General features: G+C 54.5%; 1 protein-coding gene across 1 annotated transcript in view; it reads left to right on the top strand.

The window, feature by feature from the left end:
• The window catches only part of SLC9A1 (solute carrier family 9 member A1), a 48,545-nt gene that overhangs the window by 13,528 nt on the left and 14,255 nt on the right, over nt 1–20,762 (top strand). The window lies entirely within an intron of this gene.

Below are 20,762 nucleotides of genomic sequence, written 5' to 3'. Positions count from 1 at the left end.
TGGTGTGGCTGGGTGTGGTGGCCACGAGGGAGCTGTGTTGTCCAGGAACTCCCCAGTGCCTGGCCTTGTGCTCAGGGCTCTGCGGGGTACATTGCTGTTCGAGTGTCATGGCTGCCCTCAAGAGTACGAGTCCTGGGGTGTGCCTTTAGCCGGCTTTAGAGCCACCTCAGGGAATAAAAGTGCCCAGCGATTGCTGTGCCACTGCCTCAAAGCCTGGAAGGACTTCAGGGAGAGGAGGGATGTGGCCAGAATGAGGACAGAGCAGAGGCCTTTGTGCAGGTGTCTTCACAAGACCTAGACAAGGGGAGGGTGAATCAGGTGACAGTCGCAGCACCAGCTGAAGCTCTGAGCAGTGGGCGCAAGTGGGTGGGCGGCCAGAGGAGGGGGAGATGAGGGTCTAGCCAGTGTCTGAGTTGGGTGTCAGTGAGAAATAAGTCTGGGTGGGTGGGCTAGGACTCCAGCAGAGAGCTCCTCAAGCTGCTGGAAAGCGTGGCCGCTCAGATCCTAGCCTTGCCCTGCACTCCATTTCCCTGTCTGCTCCCCCTGCTCAAGCCCTGAGGTTTCTAACCAGGTGACTCCAGTGGCCTCCTGGGTGGGCTCCTGGCTGCAACTCCCCTCTACCTGTATTTAGCTCTCCACGAAATAGCCAGCAGGATTGTTCAGAAGTGTAAACCAGAGCTGAGCCTTCCACTGCTTCAAACCTTTCAAGTGCTTCCTGATAAATTTGGGATGAAATAAAATTCCAGAAAGGTGTGGCTACACCCATCTCGACTTTACTGCCTGCTGTCCCTCCCCTGCCTCGCTCACACCAGCCAGCCTAGGTTTCTCAGGTGCATGGGGCTTGCCAGGCCTGTCCCCCACTCAGGACCCCTGCACTTGCTCTCTCCCTCCTGGAACACTGCCGCAGCCCTGCTCCCTGTCCAAGCCCTGGATCAGAGGTTATCTCTTCAGATAGGCCTCCCCGGCCACCGAGTCTGATGTGTAGCGCCCCCCTCCTCCCACATCAGTCACTCTTCTGGGTGCTGAGGACACAGCCCGGAGCAAGACAAGGAGGCTCCTGGAGTCAGGGGGCTCGCAGGCCAGTGTGGGGTGTTGGGCAGTGGACACAACAGTGTCAGGCAGTGATAAGTATCCTGGAGAAAATAAATATGAGAGAGATGTGCTCCTTTGGATGGTCAGCGTAGGCATCTATAAGGAGGAGTCTTCTGAGCTGAGCAAATGACAAGAAGGAGCTTGTCTTTCAAAGACTGGGGCCCCCGGGGAGGGCATGTCTGAGGAACCTGGAGTAGGGGGGTGGGGAAGGGGGGAGGTATGGTGTGAGAGTGGAAAGGAGGGCAGGAGTCAGATCCGCTTGGGTTGGCCTTGGGTTGGATTCTAGGTGCTATGTGGTGCCATTGAAGGCTTTTGATTAGGGTGACATGGCCTGACCTGGGGAGGGATGAGCAGAGGAGCCTGGGAGTCAGAGATGGGGAGTTGGCTCTGGCTTGGCACTGGCTTCAGTGAGCTGAGCAGAGCTGGTCCCTGGCCCACAGCCACTCGGCCCAGGTCTGTGAGAGCAACAGGTGCAAAGCTTCCAAGCAGGCACCTGTGGCTGGGCCGGCAGTGGGACGGAAGCTCCAGCCTGGGAGAGCCGTTCCCCACGGAAGGGTACCAGGGAGCAGGAGCAGGGCAGGAGGGGATGGGGGCACAGGTGGAAGGGAGGGGCTGAGTGGACGCCAGGCTCTGCTGGGACTCCTGCCTCCCCCTCCCCCGCCCCACCCTAGTGCCTGCGGCAGGCGGTCACCAGACCTGTCTAGTGCACGCCTTGCTGTGGCCAAGTACCAGGGCTCTGACATGCCTGTTCCCTGCTGAATCTTGGGCTCCCACGTGACCTCTGGGGGGCTGCCAGGCCTCGAATCAGAGAATCAGACTTTATTATTGGGAAGGATGCTAGGGACCAAGGAAGGAATCCAGGTGGTTAAGATGGAGAAAGAGAAGGGTTTTGGGGATCAAGAGGCTTGGCTCTTACAGCAATGGGGCCTGGCGTGCTGACCTGGGGAGGGTCACCGACAGTGCCATGGAGAGCACCTGGCAGTAAGGCTGGCCAGGGCTTGCTGGGTGGTGATAGAGCTGGCCCAACCCCCTCATTGCACAGAGGAGGAAGCAAAAGACCAGAGAGGAAATGACTTGCCCACAGGCCACATGGCGACAGAGCTGGGGTTGGTTCAGGTCTCCTGAACCCCTAATCCCTTGTGTAATGGTATCAGTGGGTCTCCTTTTCCCCACCATTCCCTCGGGACCAGCCCTCGTCATTCCCTCTGCAGGTGAGGGCTGCCCATGGACACCCCGGCTTCCCTTCAGCTGGTCTCTGAGCACCTGCTGTGTGCCAGCACAGCTGTGCTGGCAGGAACTCCCCCCCCCCCAGCCCCATGGTGCAGACAGTCGTGTGCCGGAGATAGACGTGTGAACAGCCACGGTGCAGGCTGAAGTGGCTCAGGAAGGCGGCACAGTGTGGCGTGGGCCCTGGTGGCAGACGGGTCTTGGTTCTGGCACTGCCACTTAAACTGTAGTGGTGACGAGCCCTGAACCTAAATTGGGAAAGATTAGGAAGGCCTGTGACTCAACATAGAGGAGTGTGGACTCTGTCTTGTAGTGACAGGAGCCAGAGAGGTTTTGTGGTGGAGCCTGATCACGGCTGGCCTGTGTTGAGGGTGCAGGCTCTCCTAGCAGGTGGAAAATGCACTAGATGAAGTTTCTCTCAGTGTTCTTGGCTCTGGGAATTCTCCGCCTCCTCCCTCCATAGATAATTATCCTTCCTAAGAAACTGATCAGATGGGAAATGGTTTGGGACAGGGATTGTGTAGGAGTTGGGGGTGGGGGAATGAAAAGGATGTAGCAGGAGGGGGAAACCGAGCCTAGCAGCAGGAGATGGCTGCCTTGGGAGGAGGGAGGGAGCCTGGGCAGACGAGGAATTTAAAGCAGAGTGGGTGGCTCCAGAGAAGCCAAGTTCCTCAAAGTTCCTCTGCTCCTCTGGTGAGGAAGAGGGGGGAGAGACTGACTGGCAGGCCCAGCTCTGCTGCTCAGCGGTCCTTCCACATCAGAAACTCCATCACCGCAGGCTGGGGCTGATGATGGCACGTGTGCACACACCAGGGTACCCCCTCTTGGCATAGAGCACACCTCCTGTCCCCACTCCAGGCGGGCCCAAAGCTTTAGTGGTGGGCCTTGCTGGTGAAACAGCAGCTCTCGGTATGCTGAGGCTTCCACGGAGCAAGGCTGCTGTCCACGTGAGCAGGTGACAGAACCACAGCCACCGTGATCGGCAGGAGGAAAAGCAGAGGCAGGGCCTGGATGGGATAGAGGGCATCCTTTGGTACAGTCCGTATAGGGTCAGGAGAGCCTGGGGGCTTAAGGTCGTCATGGTCCAGCAGACCTGGCTTTGAACCCCAGTTGCACCACCTTCCTTGCGAGCTCTCGGACGTAGGCTGAGACATGAACATCATTGGTCTGGACGTGATCCTCCCTTGCATGTTTTCTTGAACCCTTTCCCCCTCTCTAACTGAGGGATAACATGCATAAGTACATACAATAGACCATGCTTATCTTAAAGTGAACAACTCAGTGATTATGTACAAATGTTTGCAATCATGCTAACAAATCGGTCATGATAGAGGATATCTATGTACCCCCACCCAGGATCCCCTCTTGCCCTTCCCGGTCTGTACCCCCGCATGCCTCTGAGGTAACCAGGATTCTGAGATCTGTTGGCATCAGTTGGTTGAATCTGTTTTTAACCTTGGCACAACTGGAGTCAGACCACGGGTACTCTGTTGTGTCTGGCGTCTTTGGCTTGGCTTATCGAGGAGGCTCCTTTCTGTCGTCAGATGCCCAAGAACCTGTCCCTTTTGTTGCTGTGCAGCATTGCCTGGTATGAAGAAGCCACAGCGGCTCCCTCCCCTGCTGGTCGGCATCCGGGTTCGTTCCCATTGTTGATAGTTAATGAATGAAGCTGCTCTGGTCATTCTTAGACTCCACAGGGTTTTGTGAAAATTGAATGAAATAATCTGTTACAGTAAAGTGTTTAATACTGAGTTTAGACTTAGAGCAGGTGCTCAAAAATTTTTTCTTCCAGATTTTTTGTTGTTGTTCATAAAAAGGAAACAAAAATTCCAACACTCCGTAAGTGTGTAAAGAAAACATACAAGCCCTATCCCTCATACTCACCAGCTTGTTAGAGCCGATCACCTCACAGTTCAGTGTGTTTGCCTGGACTTTGCTGTTGTGTGAAGTTCTTCTTCTTCTTTTCTTTTTTTTTTTTTTTTTAAGATTTTATTTATTTATTTGACACACAGAGAGAGAGAGGGAGAGATCACAGGTAGGTAGAGCAGCAGGCAGAGAGAGAGAGAGGGGTAAGCAGGCTCCCAGCTGAGCAGAGAGCCCAATGTGGGGCTTAATCCCAGGACCCTGGGATCATGACCTGAGCCAAACGCAGAGGCTTAACCCACTGAGCCACCCAGGTGCCCCTTCTTCTTCTTCTTCTTCTTCTTCTTTTTTTTTTTTTTTTAAAGATTTATTCATTTATTTTTAGAGAGAGTGTGTGTTCATGGCGGGGGGCAGGGTGCAGAGGGAAAGAGAAACTTAAGCAGACTCAGAGCTGAGTGTGGAGCCTGATGTGGGGCTTGAGTACACCACTGTAAATCACGACCTGAGCCAAAACCAAGAATTGGACGCTTGACCAACTGAGCCACCCAGGCGCCCCTGAAGTTCTTTTTAATAAGAATAGTTTCATAGTAGCAATGATGCTATTCCTACTCTTTTGCAACTTACTTTCTTTTATTAAGTCTGGCTTTTTTTTTTTTTTTTTTTTTTTTTTTTTTTAAAGATTTTTTTATTTATTAATTTGACAGAGAGAAATCACAAGTAGATGGAGAGGCAGCCAGAGAGAGAGAGAGAGGGAAGCAGGCTCTCTGCTGAGCAGAGGGCCCGACGCGGGACTCGATCCCAGGACCCCGAGATCATGACCCGAGCCGAAGGCAGTGGCCCAACCCACCGAGCCACCCAGGCGCCCCTAAGTCTGGCTTTTTAAGAGTCCCCTTATCTGCACTGAAGGAGCAGCTTCAAGAGGAATAGGCTGGGATGAGCTCCTGAAACAGTCCATCGGGGGCCTTCCACTCTGGCCTGGCAGGGCTGCTTTCAGGCTTTCCTGCGTGTGGAACCCTGGGTGCAAGTTCCTGGCTCACTTGTGCCTGTTTGGGTGTGTTCTTGGGCTTCAGTGCGCTGAGCTTTGGTTTTCTCATCTTTAATGCAGGAGAACCAACACCTGCCCAGTACGGATGCTGTGAAGTCCAAATCTAAATGTGATAACGTACAGGAAAGATCAATGTTAGGGTAGAAGATAACATATAGCAAAGTACAAAGTGGGAAGTACAAGGTGGAAAGTGACGCATGTGTGCTGCTTAGTATGTAAAATCACGGGCTGTCAGAGCTAGGGGTCTCTGAGAGGCGAGCCCAGCCTGCCCTCTTACCTGGGAGGGAACCACAGCCCAGGGAAGGCTGCAGAGCCAGCAGACATCGGCCTCACAGCTTCCAAGCAGCACCAGCCTCCCAGTGGAGGATGTGCCCACCATCCTCTGGTCCTAGAGGGTGGGGAAGCAGGAAGGTAGGGCAGAGGCACGGGGACTTGGGTGGGGAAGGAGATGCTGTCCCCATCTGGGCTACAGCACCTTCTCCATCCTTTTTTTTTTTTTATTTTTTTTTATTTTTTTAAGATTTTATTTATTTATTTGACAGAGAGAGATCACAAGTAGGCAGAGAGGCAGGCAGAGAGAGAGGAGGAAGCAGGCACCCTGCTGAGCAGAGAGCCCGATGTGGGACTTGATCCCAGGACTCTGAGATCATGACCTGAGCCAAAGGCAGCGGCTTAACCCACTGAGCCACCCAGGCGCCCCAGCTTCTCCATCCTAACTGTGCCCCTAAACCCAGACTACTGTCCATTCCTTGGCCCCACAGATTTCACTTCCTCCCCATAAAGAGCCAAACCAGCACCCCTGCTCCCTGCCCCCGTCCTGCAGGTAACAGCCCGGAGTGCCGTAGTCTCTGAGGCTTTTTACAGCTTGGTGTTCGGATCTCCTGAGCCTTTACCCCCCACCCCCCAGCTTTTATAAGGATAGAGAGGGCTTCCCCCAGGCCTGTGAGCTGATGGCCTAGACTGAGGTCAGGAATCCGGAAGCAAAACCCTGACCAGCTTGGGCTGGGGCCTGTGCCTCATTCACCCTGTGCCTCCCCAGGTAGAATAGGCACGATAAGATTTGCACAGAACCGGCCCAGGCGGGCTCCAATCTCCCCTGTATTTGGCCAGCGCACTCAGTACCAGGCGCACGGAGGCAGAAGCAGCTCCTTGTGCCTGGGCTCCCCCCTCCTTGGGAGCTGTCGCTCATTACTAAAAGCACCCGTGGTGTGATATCAGGTTGCTGGGCAGGGCCGCCGGGAGTGCCCTGTTGGTGCAGGGTGGGGTGGGAGACCTCGGGTCCCCTTTCAGGGCAAGGCTGTGCAGTGACGCGTGTTCTAGTGGCAGAGAATGGTGACTTCACAGGAGTCCCACACGAAGACTAGGAGGTCCTGCCCCCTCATGCTGGAGCTCTCACCTTGAGTGGCCCTGCTTTGGGCTCTGTGCCTTCAGCATCTTGGGTGGGTGACCCTGTGCCGCGAGTGGAGTTGTCCTCATTTTATAAATGAGGACCCCAAGGACTGGAGAGGTTAACTAACTCATCCAGGGTCACACACACAAGAAAGTGGTGGAACTGACTGACCTTGAATCCTAGGAACCCAGAGTGAAGGAACCATGAGGTTCCCTGGCCCTGTCACCACATGACTGAGCACACCCCAGACCCTGAGTGCGGACCTGTAGGGATTGGCACCCAGGGCCAATGTTCTTTCCATTCCGTGGGTAACATCCACAGTTAGGATCGGAGTGACCCCCCCCCAACCTGCCAGTCTGTTCCTTTGAACATTCTGAAACAGTCCAGTCAGGGCCTTCGCTTGGATAGTTGACTACATAGTCATCCAGCTTCTGTTCTCTGTGGCTCCGCTGCGGAGCTTGGTTAAGAAGTGCCCCGAGGACAAGCCCCCGGCAGCTCTGGAGACTGCCTCCTGGTCTTGAACCCTGCTTCGCCCTGCCCCCTGCCAGCGACACGGCCTTGGGCAGGTAGCCTAGCCCCTCTGAGTTGCTGGTTTCTCATTGGTGATGTGAGTGTGCTAGTGCCCCCCTCACCGGATGGCTTCAGGTTTAAGGAGTCCTCAGTGAATGCCGTGATCACACATGTCCCCATCTCAGGGAGACACTGAGCTCATCTCATGGCTGAGCTGATTGGAACCAGGCCTCCAGCCTGAGTTCAGGGCCTTCTTGTTGCTTCCTGGTTCCTTCCGCCACAGGCGTCCCCACCTCTGCACCGGGTGCACAATCGTCCAATGGGGCCTGCTCAGCTGGAAGCAGGTGCTGCTGGTGGCTTTCTTCGCTTCTTCCCAGGTGCGGGACTGTGACTTCTATGGGGCACACTAGCAGCAGGCAGGTAGGCAGGCTGGCAGCCTCTCTTCTTGTCTGGGGCCTCGCCCCATGTGCTCGGCTCATCACAGATGGGCTCCCAGCCTCCAGCTGGGCCCTCACTGCACAGCCCCACGTGGGCTAGACTCTAGAACCTGTGGCCTACGGAAGAGAGCAATGGCAGGAAGCAGTGACAGGTCATTTCCTATTGAGCAGCCTGGCATGAGGGCAGAGCTCAGCTTCTGGGGTCAGGCCATCCTGGGATCAAGTATCCGCTTTGTTGCTTCCTGTCTGGATGCCACGTGGGCAAGTTCTTTAAGCCGTAAGCCTCAGTTTCTCCTCTGGAAAACGGAAATAGTGCCTACCTTATGGTGTTGCTGAGGCCAAACGAGTAAACAGAGGGCTTGGTGACAGTTCTCCCTTCTCCTATTGGCACACAGCTTGTGGCCACGCTGTGTCCCCCAAGGCAGTGCCTGCAGGTGGTATGCAGGGGCTTTGTGGGCGGGCCTCCCTCTCCCAGGGGTACCAGACAGGTCTCCCCGGCAGATCACACACAGAACCAGGCCCTGTTGGTCCTGCTGGGGATCTTAGAGGGACACAAGAGTTTAGAGTGGGTGGGTGTCTCACTTGCAAGGTCACACGGCAAGCAAGTGACATCCTGAAGTGAGCCGGGCCTCCTGTTTCCAGCCCAGCAGGATAGAAAGCCAGGGCTCAGGGCCGGAGGAAGTGTACTCAGGGTGAGAGGAAGCATGCTGGGCTGTGGCTCTGGAGTCAGAAAGACCCAACTGCACGGCCTTGGTTAAGTCTCTTCACTGCTTCCTGCCTCAGTTTCCCCAGCTGGAGAAAGATACCGAGGTCGGAGGACCTTTAGGGGTCTCATGCACTGAAGGTGTACAGCTCATCCAGCAAAGTGCTCAGTAAAAGGTACTTGTAAGAAGAAAAGGTGGGAGTAATGAGGGATGCAGTGTCCACGTGAGGACTGGCTTTGGAGTACGAGGCCTCACCTTGCTGTGTGACCTTGGCTGAGGCCCTGTCCTCTCTGGGCTTTATTCTTGCATCTGTGGAATGGAGGGGTTTGACTGGAATGGCCTCAGGAGGCCCTGTCTCCTCGGACCTCCTATGGCTTCTTACTGAGGTTCTTTCTGAACCCTAGGAGAGGCCTGACCTCCCTTTGCTGTTCCCATAGCCCTGGGCCCTCCTGGCACCAGGACCAAGGCCTGCAGCCAGCCGTGTCCTCCTCTTTTCTCTGCAGTGTCCTCTGAAGGGCACCCTCCTCTGAGCATGCTCAGCTCCCCCGTCCACTCAGTACGTCTCCTGGCTCGTAGAGGCCTGAGGTGACAGACTGTCCCAGTGGGCAGGGGTAGCCCCTCCAAGCGTGCCCTTTCTGTCTCCTTCCTCATAATGCTCAGCCAGCCGGGCTGTTGTCAAAGTGTGTAGGAGACTTTCAGGGCATCCCCAGAAGATGGCTGCCTTGGGCACCTGCTTAGGGGAAGCTCTGGCCTCCCACCCCGCCATCCTGCCCTGGAATCTGGCACCGAAGTTTCAGGGACCCTGCCTCTGCCCAGCCCGGCTCCATCCACAGCTCCTGTGACCTGTCCTCAGGTACCCTAGAAGGCAGTTTTCACAGATTTCAAAGGGGACAAGAAACAGATTCCATGGGGATCCAGAAGACTTCTGCCTCCTCTCAGCCTCCCTCCATGCTCCCTTTCTGTCTTCCCTCTGCCTGGACCCAGCCTCCCCCTGGCCTCTGCTCAGCCTCACCCCAGCTTCCCCCTCCACCTCTCCTCCTGCCTCCCCTCTCCTCCTTGACCCTTCCCCTCAGCCTCCTTGAGCACCTTTGTCAGCTTCTGCCAGCCAGGCTCGGCCTGGAATGAATGATAACAGGGACAGGATAGCAAGCCCTGTTTCAGAGAGGCTGCCTTGGAGGGTGGCCCCATCTCCTGACTGTGGCTGCTTCCCGGGCATCTGTGCCCTGGTGCCAGCAGGCCCTCTGTGGGCCTGGGGACGCAGGGTACAGAGGTGAGACCGTGCCCTTTGCTGAGCATTTGCTCTAGTGGTTCTTTGCTCCAGACACATAATCTCATTGGATCCTCGGAACGACCCTTGAGATAGAAATGATTATGAGCCCGCTTTTCAGATGAAGAAACTGAGAGTCACCTGAGACTCAGAGCTCCTGCCAAGGAGGAACTCCGCTCCTAGGTCGCAGAGCCAGGAGACCACCACCGGTTCTCAGGACTGTGCTTTCTCTTAACCACAGGGCTCCCTAATGGCTGAGTTTGGGTTGAAACCTTGGACAGATCTCCAAGGCAACTGGAGCCCTGCTTGCTTTTCCAGAGGTCACCTTTCCCAGCTGTGTCACTGTGGATCTTCCAGCCTGCACGTGGGACGGCCTCCCCTGGCTCAGGCCCCATTGCTCTGCCTCAGACCTCCAGAGCTCCGGCTGGGTCCTCCTCTCAATACAACCTGGCTCCAGTGGAGGGCCCAGCCCCTCTGATGGTGTGATCTTTCCACTGCGCTCCTGCAGAACCCCGGTCAGGGGCAGCCATGCTGAGCTGCAAAGTAGGCCAGCCCTGGAGAGCAGACACGCTCTGCTCCCCGGGAACAGGGGGGCTCCTCGCCGTCCTACCCCTCCATCTAAGACCAGCCTTACTCTTTGCCACGGCCACCTAGCACCATGAACTTTGCTTATCGCCATGCTGGAGGGAAAGGAAGTGGGGCTCAGGGCAGTCCTGTGATTTGCCAGAGATCCCAGCGAAGTTCAGGTTCAGAGCTGGGACAGCAGCCAGCTCCTGGGTTGGCAGACCAGAGCTCTTGACACCAGCCCGTGCTTCGGGCTATCTTACTCCTCATGAAGACTGTCCTGGGCCCCGATACTGTGCTTGTTGGCGTAAACGGGGTTGGTGAGTGTGGAGTACTTTGTACAACAACAGAGCTCATTGGTTGGATGTCAGAGCTGGAAAAGCTCTCAACATGCCGCTGAGAATGGGGAAGGCCACGGAAAGGCATGGGCTGGTTCAAAGCACCTAGTAAGGTGGTAGCAGGGTCTTGATTAGAACCCAGGTCTACAGATCCACAGTCTGGGCTTGGCTCGGCCTCTTCCTCTCCCCAGATGTAGCTTCCTGGTCTCCTGAGGCATGTGGCGGTGGACCAGGGGCTGGCTTGCCCATCCTACTGGAAGCTGCGGGAGGCAAGGCGGGCTGTCCCCGGAGCCTAGACTTAACAACTCTGTGGCTGGACCATTCTGCCCACTCCAGGGTGCTAAGATGGCCAGCCCCATCTCCCATTATTTTTTTGCCGGGGTGCTTGCAGATAGGATTTCCACATTTTCCCAGACCACAGCCTTTTGGTGACTGCCTGAGCACTGGATTGGGAGTCTGCAGTCCCAGGTTTGTGACCTGGCTCTGCTGCTACCCATGTGAACTTGAGAGAGTGTCTGGACCTTTCTGAACTTCTGTTTCTTCATCTGTTATGTACTGCCCAGAGAAATGGCTACTTTGTGCCCACCTAGGTCATCACTTCCTTTCCAGCCTTCACAGTCAGCTGTGCCCAGGAGAAACCCGCTACCTACGCCATGCTTATTCCCCACACCTCCTGCCTTTTCACATGCTGCTGCTTTGCCCAGAAGCCCTCCCAGTGCCCTCCTAACCCAGGTCTGCCTGCAGGCTCATGGCAGATCATCTAGTGCACCGAGCCTACTGCCATATGCTGGAGACGAGGTTCAATCAGACTGGAATTCTGCCCTTGGATAGTCATGCAGGCTCAACAAAGAAGTCTTGGTCTTTGCCACATCCCAGGCTCTGTACCAAGTGCCGGAGCGTCAAAGAGGACTAGGACAGGGTCCCTGCCCTTGAGAGCCGTCTGGAGGGGGAGACAGCCCGCCAGCCACACAGTGTGAGCAGACTCTCCGTGCAGGGCTTCAGGATTCCACACGCAAGTGTGACAAGTTTTTGCTCTGGGGGCCATTGAGGGAAAGCTGCTGGAGTGACTGGAGTGCTTTGCTTCTCCAGTAACCCACCAAACAAAGCCTCTGGTTTGCTCAGTGCTCTCCTGTCTGTGGTCCCATGTAGTCCTCACAGCAGCCTTGCTAGGTCATCAAGACAAAAGACGATCAGATGAGCAAGTAGTGGTAGTGAGCCTGCTTTGCGGGCACAGCTCTGGGTGCTGGGGGTACCGTGGCAGTCGCGACAGTCCGCCCTCAGGTAGAGGACAGGGGACCCATCCACAAGCACATACCTCTGTTAGTGGTGAGCGCTGCAGAGAAAGATAAAGCAGGGTGAGTGGATAGAAGCCAGGGGAAGACCTCCCTGAGGAGGTGGCATTTGAGCAGGGACCTGAAAGATGGAGGAAATCTGTCGCTCAGCTCTGTGGTACAGAGTGTATCAGGTAGAAGGAAGAGTAAATGCAAAGGCCCTGGGGTGGAATTGTTCTGTTCAAGGAAAAGCAAGGAGGCCGTCCTGGAGTCAGAGGGAAGTTTGCCATTCAGTTTGGGGATGGGGAGGTATAAGAGAAAGGATGATTACAGGGCTTGGCATCTGAGCAACTGAATGATACTGGGGCAGCGGGGACCACTGTAAGAGGAGTGGTCTGGTGGTGGGAAAATGAGAGTTTTCAGCTCCTGTGTCCTTGCCACTTCGAGTTCACCCCATGCGTACTCAGATACACCAGCCTCCGGGTCACCCATGCCCACCCCTCTGGGCAGCCTCCTCATCTTCTCAGGCCTTACTCCAATCATCGACGTCTTTCCGGCCCTTCTGAGAGGTCACCAAAAAGCCCAAGTTGAGGTGTAGCTGACACCTCTTCTCTGTTGCTGTCCCCAGATGTTGCGAAGCGCTGACGGAGCTGGGAGGGGCAGAAGGGGCTCCCCGGATGCTTCTCTAGGCGCTATCCTCTCTCTCCTACCCAGCCAGCGCCTCTGAAGTTTTACCTTGTTCTCCCTTCGAAGCGTGCCCCCTCCCTCCCCTGGAGCAGCTGAAAATGGGACGTTGGGCCTCGCTTTCCACAGGGCTGTTGTCCTGGAAATGGTAGAATTTCTCTTTGTGTTGCTTTGATGGTATTGTGAGCAAGTTCAAGTTATATATAATGGATCTAATTCATTGTTAAGCTTCAAAGCTAAGTGACTTTCCCCTGGAAGGGACGCTAAGGACTACAGTTATTTGGTATACCGGATTTCAGTTTTCTCCCAAATTTGCATTTTGCAAACTCTACCCCACCCCCACTAAAGAAAAAGAAAAGAGAAATCCAGCTTTCCCAAGGTCTAAAGTTTCTGGAAATGGAACATCTTTTAGAGCATCTTGTTTCTTCCCTTACCCCTGGTGTGGGCAGCTGTGCTAGGAGCTCCTGCTGTGGCCTGCAGGTCCCAATAACACTCTGGCAGGAGGAGGGCTCCAGACAGGGATGAAAGGGAGAGGGGAAAGCCTTGCACCTGGGGAGCCACGCACGGGGCACCTGGAGAGGAAGGGGGGGTGGCTTGAATCCAAACGAAGTCCAGGTTCTTTTCTACCTCAAGCCAGCTGCAGGGGCAGGGCCTGCCTGGGGCTCTTTGTGGAGGATCTCAGTACGAGAAACCACCCTTCATCCTGATGCCGTCCTGGAGGGACTGTTCTGTATACTGCGGCCCTGGGCAAGGCAGGGATAGGGTGAGGGCGCTCCACGGGGCGCTGGGGAGGCCGTGGGAGGGGAGGTAATCTTGCTTCTAAAATGCTGCCCTGGACCCTGGGGCACGTAGGTGGTCATCCCTCCGATGCTCTCTATCCTTATCTTAAAATGGGGGTTAATAATGATGCCTGCTACATTTGAGTTGTTGAGAAAATTAAATGAGACACTTCAGTAAAGGGTTTGGGGCAGCCTCTGCCCCAGGAAGCATAGCCCAGGATGTAGAATACGCCCCTTATCCCAAATTTTAAAACTATAGATACAGAAAAGTTTGGAATTTTCTATACCAGACTGGTCACAGTGTGGATTTGAGGGCTGAAGGGTGTCTTATGTAGTGGGTAACGGGAGAGGAGAAGAATCATGAGGAGAGCCCCCCTCCTCCTCCTTCTGTACTTAGATCTGTTGGGAAAAGTTTTAAAGGACCATGCATTCTGTTTACAGTCATCAAAGCACTGTGTTTCCATTTTGAAAACCATCAAAAGAAACCAGTATGTATAGCAAGAACCTGCCACGGACCCAAACCAGCCAATCGGAACCTGAGGTCCTCCCCACCCCCCTGGCCATCCTTACTGGCTGCCTGGAAACCTATGGCTTGCCAAGCCCTATTGTGGCCTCCTGGAGCTCTGTATCTTGTCAACACACACGGGCTGTTTACTGCTAGTCCCTGGTCCCTGTCCCTACCCCCCCCCCTCCTGTGACTCATCCTCCACCTCCCAACACAGGGACTCACAACCTGGAGCCTTTCCTGTGGGGGTTGGGGAGAGTCTGCTGGACTGAAGTTCTTTCAGCCAATGTTTGTGGGGCGTTTAGGTGATCAGGGGGCTGGGCTGGATACCAAGAAGAGTCGCCCCAGTGGAGTGAGAGATGGGGTCGGGGCTGCTGAGATGCGTCCTTGAGACCCAGGGAAAAGACTAGTGAGAGTGGAAGGCAGGGTGGGAGTAGAGCCTGGCTCAAGGCCGGGTCAGGAGCTCTGGGGGTCAGATCTCAAGGTCAGGGGACCCTCGGAGGCCTGCAGCACCAGCTGGGGCCCCAACTCAGTTCCTTGCGTGGCCTGCCAGCTCCAGCTGTGAGCCAGGGTCTCCCTCCCCATAGGGTCTCACTCCCACACTGACTGGAGGCTTCAGGGTCCTCAGAAGACTACGGAGATCCCCTGTCCGCCCATTTGTTCACACTGTTCCCCCTCCAGTCTCCTGCTCATATGGCCCAGCTTCAACCCCACATTCTTAAAGAAGCTTCCATCATTCCCCGAACCTGCTTTTCCTGAGCATCACCCGTGGGCCCCAAGACCGTGTGCTGAGATGCCAAGCGGACTAGAAGACCCAGATACAGAGCTCCTGGGTCCATGGTTAGGAGCAGCACCTGACTCAGCTTGGGGAGCTTGGGAAAGACTTCTCAGAGGAGGTGACACCGCCACCGTTGGGGCAATTAGGTTTTGAAAGGTTGGTGGAAGTTCAAGGTGAAAAATAGTTTTCCTCTCTGTGCACAGAGTTGGGGTTTGAGGAGTTCAGGGATTGGGGATGGTAGGTTAAGTGCTGAGGGTTAACCCTGAACTCCGCCAGCTCCCCAACCCTGGAAACCTGATTGCAGCACCCACTCTGGTGCACCTCTCTTGTGAGGTCTCTGAGAGGGCGCAGCTGTCGCTGTGTCACTCTGCTGATTGCTTTCAAGTCTCCTCGGCTACCAGGTCCCCTCCAGCCCAGGTGGCATCTCTGTTCTTCCCTCTTCTTCATCTCTGATGTTAGGCTTTTGCTTCACGAAGTATGTGTTGCTTTTGTGTCCAAGCCCTTGATTCTCACTTGTCTACACACGAGGCATCCAAGGCTGGTCTGTGGGGCGATGAATTGCCCAGAGCATGGTGGTTACTAGAGGGCAAAGCTGGGCCTCGAATCCAGGTGTCGGCCTCCTGGCCCCGTCTTCTTTTCTCCGCGCCTCAGGCAGCCTAATACATGCTGTTTGTGTTCTCAGAGAGCTTTTTTAGCTCATTTTCTACCCACACTTGATGTTCCCGGGGGGTGGAGCCCTGTCTCCCTGTGTTATGGAGCGAAACAAGCAAGAAATAGAGGTGCCATGTGGAAGACGAGAGGGGGAGGCACAGAGAGCCCGATGCCCCCGGCCTGGGGGACGATTCCCGCCCAGGTACTTGGAACAGACTTATTTATGGCTGCATCCTCGGCGGAGGCATATTGCAAACTGGAATGCTCTCCCCCTTGATCCCGACAGGCTTTGCTTCCATCAACACAGCATGGCGCAGAAGGCCGGCAATCCGGAGACCTGGGTTCTAATTTTGCCTCTGCCACTTGCCGACTAGGTAGTCTTGGGCAAGTCACTTCACCTCTCTCTGCCTCAGCCCCTTCATCTATCAAATGAGGATCTGGATACAAGAGAGGAAATGAGAGGAGCTCATAGACACCCCAGCGCAGGACCTCGTATCAGACCCTCGGGAGTGTCTAGTATGTGCTTTCTTCTCCGTGCTAGACAGTGTATGTTCAAGTGCGTCATGATCAAATACAGTATCACTGAGTGGCCACTATCAGTTTACATGTTTAAAGATTGTCATTCACTGGGTGACTCCCAGAGGCCAGGAGCTCTAAGTTATCTCCATGACATTTACACAGCTCCCCTGGGGGTGGCAGCGTCACCCCAGTTACAGAGTAAGGACCGAGATTCAAAGACACATGCGACATCTGTCATGTAACATCTCCCGTGCTCTTCACAACAGCACTCATATTTGGATATTGGCAAAGGATTGGTGAAGACAGCCTCCCTTCCTCTTTCTCTGTCTTTTTCCTTGTTTTTCACTTATTCATTACCCTTAACATCTTTCTCTATGTGCAGGATTCTTGTCCTGGGCAGTTCAGAGGATACAGACCCTAGAATGGCTCTTCTTCTGCTTCTCTCTTTCTTTCTCTCTGGCAAACTTCTACTGATCCCTCAAAGCCCAGTCCAAATGGTCCCAGCCCTGGGAGCATCACCTGCTCTTGAAATTTAGTCATCCCCGCCTCCTTCCTCTTTCCTACACTTGACATCTAAAAGGCAGCTTTACCTTAGTTCACAGAGAGTTAATAATGCCTACTCTGTGCTGGAAGCTGGAGACCCAGAAGACTCTGGAAAATTTCCACCCTTAGGGAGCTTAATGTCCACTGATGGACAAGTTTACACCAACAGGTCTTCATAATGTAGAGTGATTCATGTTAAACTTCAGTTTTGGAGAAAAATTATACTAATAGTGGTCACCACTTTTTGGTGACATTGAGCGCCAGCATTGTTTGGCATGCTTTGCCCCGATTACTTCCTCTCGTGCTCCAGACACCCTCTGAAATGGGCTTCTACACAGATGGGGAAGCTGAGAGTAGAAGACAAAACTTAAATGCCCAAGGCTGCCCAGCCCAGAACCCTGACTGGAACCCTGGGAGGCTTGGCTCTTATGTCTTTGTCTCTGCTGGTCTGTTCGTCAATCTGCTGGGATGCTAGCTAAGTGTGTTGTGAGTGTGTCCTTTATCCTTGGTTCTCATAGCTCATGTTGATGGTGGAAAGAATCAGACTAAAGAAGAATAAGAGCTCCTCCTACCCCAGAGGAGCCTCCAGCCCCAGCGGAGACCAGAGCTGAATATAGATCCAGCAGACGGGCTGAGCAGTCTGATTGTTTCCACCTGCTGCTTTAGAAATCTAGCCGATAAGACTGAGTACTTCTGGCTGAGTTAACTTGGGAGGGCTTCCTGGAGGGGGCAGACCTGAAAGATAGGAAGGATTTTCCAAGGTTTTTACTAGCCACTGGACTGGAAGGGGAACAGTGGTGAGACTTCCCTAGAGGAAAGCTCATGGAAAAAAATGCCATCTCTGGGGCACCTGGTGGCTCAATGGGTTAAGCTCTGCCTTCAGCTCAGGTCATGATCTTGGGGTCCTGGGATTGAGTCCCACATCAGGCTCTCTTGCTCAGCAGGAAGACTGCTTCCTCCTCTCTCTCTCTGCTTGCCTCTCTACCTACTTGTGATCTGTCAAATAAATAAATACAAACTTTAAAAAAAAAGAAAAAGAATGCTATCTCTGGCCCTCTCAGAGCCTCTTTGGGCCTGAGCACTGACGCTCCCCATAGATGCAAAATTAAAAGCAAGAGATGATGCGTTGAATGGCTAAGAACACAAACTCTGGAGTCAGACTGCCTGGGTTTGAGGCAATATCAGCTACCTGACTTTGAGCAAGTTGCTTAACCTTTCTGTCCCTCAGTTTCCTCATCTGTGAAATGGGGGGATGGCTGTCGTGACCTTCCTGAGGTGTGGTGAGGTGCAAATGAGATAAAAAGCATTTGAGCACGCTGCTGTGAACTGTGGAGTGCCAGGTTCTCGTTGCGAGGTATTACCTTTCAGGCCTGTAGTTGAGACTGGTTGCTGGGGCAGTTGAAGAGGGAGTTAGAGAAATGGAATCATGTGCAACCAGGAATCCCTTGGGACCCGGCCGAGTTGCAGCCCCAGAGCAGTCCTCAGACCTGGAACTAGGGCGGCAGAGCCCCTCACACACCCCGGGGTCTCTGGTGACCGGCACAGGTGGGCCAAGGAGGCTCCCTCTTCCCGGCACTCCCCTCTGACTGCCCAGGCCAGGGGAGAGGCAGCGGAAAGTGGGATCAGGGGTGTCCGGTCACCCCGGCAACCGAGGGTGGTGTGGAAAAGCTTTGTCTGCCTGAGCCTCAGCCGATGGGGACCATCCCAGGAGACGGAAGTAAAACATTCTCATGGTGGAGCACCGAGAAGCTCCAGAGGCGCTGGGAGCCCCTTGCCAGTTTGATGTTAGCTCAAGGGTCTGTTCAGTGTGCCTGTGCGTGTGTGTGTGAGAGAGAGTGTATGTGTAAGAAAGGGTGAGAATGAATGTGTGTAAGAATGTTATAAGCTAGAGTGTGGATGAGTGTAAGAGGGAGTGTGTTTGTGTGTAAGAGTATGAGGAGTGTGTGTAAGAGATAATGAGGGTAAGTATGTGTACAAGGGAGTGTGTAAGTGGGAGCACACGTGAGAGTCGTGTGTGGGAGAGAATGTGTGTGGTGAGTGTGTAAGAGGGAGTTGGTAAGCGTGTAATACAGCGAGACTCTGGGTGAGCGTGTGTGTCCCTCTGTTCCTGCAGTCGTCCACCAGCCCCCATCCGGGACATGCAGAGTTGCCTCTGCCTTGCGGTGGGGGGGACTGTGGGGGTGGGTCGCTGGGTGGCCCTGAGATGAGGAATTCCACACCTTCTTGCGTCCCTGCACCGGGAGGACTGGATGCCCTCCCAGGAGGCCATGTGGTTTTGAGTGATGGCTGAGCCTTGAGCTTCCTGCCTTCTCACGGCGGAAGGGTCAAGTGACGCTGGCAGGTCACTGGTTGTCTTTGAGTCTCAGTTTCCCTGTCCGAGGCGCAGAGGACTTGGGTGATCTCCAGGCTCTGTTCCAGCTCTGGCTTTGACTCTCACTGCCTCTGCCTCACCCCAGATTCCATCTTGATGACATCACTGTGGCCACAAAGCTTGGACCTTGGAAGTTTTGCCTTAGTTCTTGGCATCTTAGGATCTCGCCTTAAGGCTGGGCTTTTGTCAGGGGACTTGGGACCCCAACCGTGCCCCTTTCACCACACCTGGTGTCAGCAACCTTCCTGGATTTTAAGGAGACTCTTCAGGGCTGGGGGGTGGGAACAGCTGGTGGAGTCAGGGCCTTGGAAGAGGGACAAGCCCGAACAGGCCCACGGGGCCCCGCTTCCCTGCACCACTGCGCTCTCCCTCCTGGAAGCTTGCTTTTCGGTAATGGGCCGCCTACTGGAGATAAGGAGCCAAGAGTGGATCCCAGACCTGCCTCTTCAGCCTGGGCCCCTCCCTCCCTTGCCTTTACCCGTCAGGGCCTGCCCACCAAGAGGCAGGGCCAACACAGGGAGACCCTGGGGAACCAGCTCTGGGAACATGGCTCTAGCCCCAGGTTCTGTGGGAGCCAGCTTCTGTGGAAGGAGGTGCTCTGCACCCAGGTCAGGAGGCCTGGGACCTTGCCGTCCTGGGTGGCCTTGGCCTGTCCTGCCTCTTCTGAGCTCCAGGTTTTCTTCTGTCACACAGGAATGCCAGCTGTCTCTTAACCTAGTGAGGGAGGCCTGATGGTCCGAAGGTCCTGAGACTGGGAAAAGCAATTCCTGTGAGTTGGTCATGGATGTTCTGATTCCACGTCACCTCCGTGTCCCCAGTGCACAGCACAACCTGGCTTATAGAAAATGTCCACGTTGGGGCACCTGGGTGGCTCAGTGGGTTAAGCCGCTGCCTTCGGCTCAGGTCATGATCTCGGGGTACTGGGATCGAGTCCCACATCGGGCCAGAGGAATCCTGCCCTACCATGAGCAGACAGAGGTGGTCAGGGAATGCTTCCAGGAACAGGAGGCAGGTAGAAGCATGTGACATCAGCCACATGCAGTAGGGATAGAGGTACAGGAATAGTGTTCTGGAGAGACAGACTAGACCAGGCAGATATCTGCAGGCAAAAGAGGATGTGGCTCGTTTGGGGGAAAATGCCCCTTCCATGCACCAGCCTGTTGAACACTGGGGCTTACTGGTAGACACTCCAAAGACTGGGGAATTTTCAGCAAGAGTTGAGGTTGGTCAGGTCCATTTTGAAGCCCGGAGAATGCACGTGGTAGCTCTGGGGTTCTCTCTTGGCCTGGGATGGAGATGTGTTTTTTTCCACCACGTTTTGAGTGTCTCCTGGGAGCCTGGCACTGTGCCAGTGTTCTGGGCCTAGCTAGTGTTTCGAGTGTGAGTCTTGACTTGTAGCTCTGCTGGCACTACCCAGATCAGTACTCGAGAGTGGGAGGGGCTTTGGGCATGGGGAACGAAGTTTCTTCTCCTTCCCAAGGATCTCAGGGGTAATGAGAGCCAAAGCCTGGCCAGATGGGTTATCGGGAATTATGTGAGTAATGGCCTAGCCCTGTGCATTTCCAAATCAGTAGATACTTACTGAGTACCAACTGTGTCCCTAGCCCTGGGCATCTGATTATAAACGGAATCTGCCTGCACAGAGCGCATGGGCTAGGGAGGGGAGGAAGAAAGCGAGAGCTTTTTCACTTGAATAAAGTATCATACTTTTTTTTTTTTTTTTTAAGATTTTACTTATTTATTTGAGGGAGAGAGAGAGAGAAAGCATGAGAGGGGAGAAGGTCAGAGGGAGAAGCAGACTCCCCGTGGAGCTGGGAGCCTGATATGGGACTCAATCCGGGGACTCCAGGATCATGACCTGAGCTGAAGACATGGCTTCACCAACTGAGCCACCCAGGCACCCAAGTATCATACTTTCTTAACCAAGCTGACCCTGGGGTTTTTGGTGCCCAAAATGCAGATAGGTGCTGGGGTCTTCCTACCCCAAACAAAACCAAAACCCATTAGGGAGCTTGGGCCCAAACCTGGCATTGAGAGAATACCTCCCAGAATGGAGTTTTTGCTACTCCCCAGCTCTGGATTTGGGGGCCCCAGGGTGGGCCAGTACTGCATCCTCGGGGAGGGGGTTGACACGTCTCAGGTGGGGTGAGGGGGGCATGTTCATGCCTTGATGAGGAGGGGGAGCAGGGGTCGACTTAGCGAACTTCGTTTTGATGGGAGCTGG

Source organism: Mustela putorius, unplaced genomic scaffold, assembly GCF_011764305.1.
Source record: "Mustela putorius furo isolate JIRA1106 unplaced genomic scaffold, ASM1176430v1.1 tig00003853_pilon_pilon_pilon, whole genome shotgun sequence".
Taxonomy (NCBI): Eukaryota; Metazoa; Chordata; class Mammalia; order Carnivora; family Mustelidae; genus Mustela; species Mustela putorius.
Note: the sequence above shows the minus strand (reverse complement) of the source record. Positions and strands in the feature narration are given on the sequence as shown.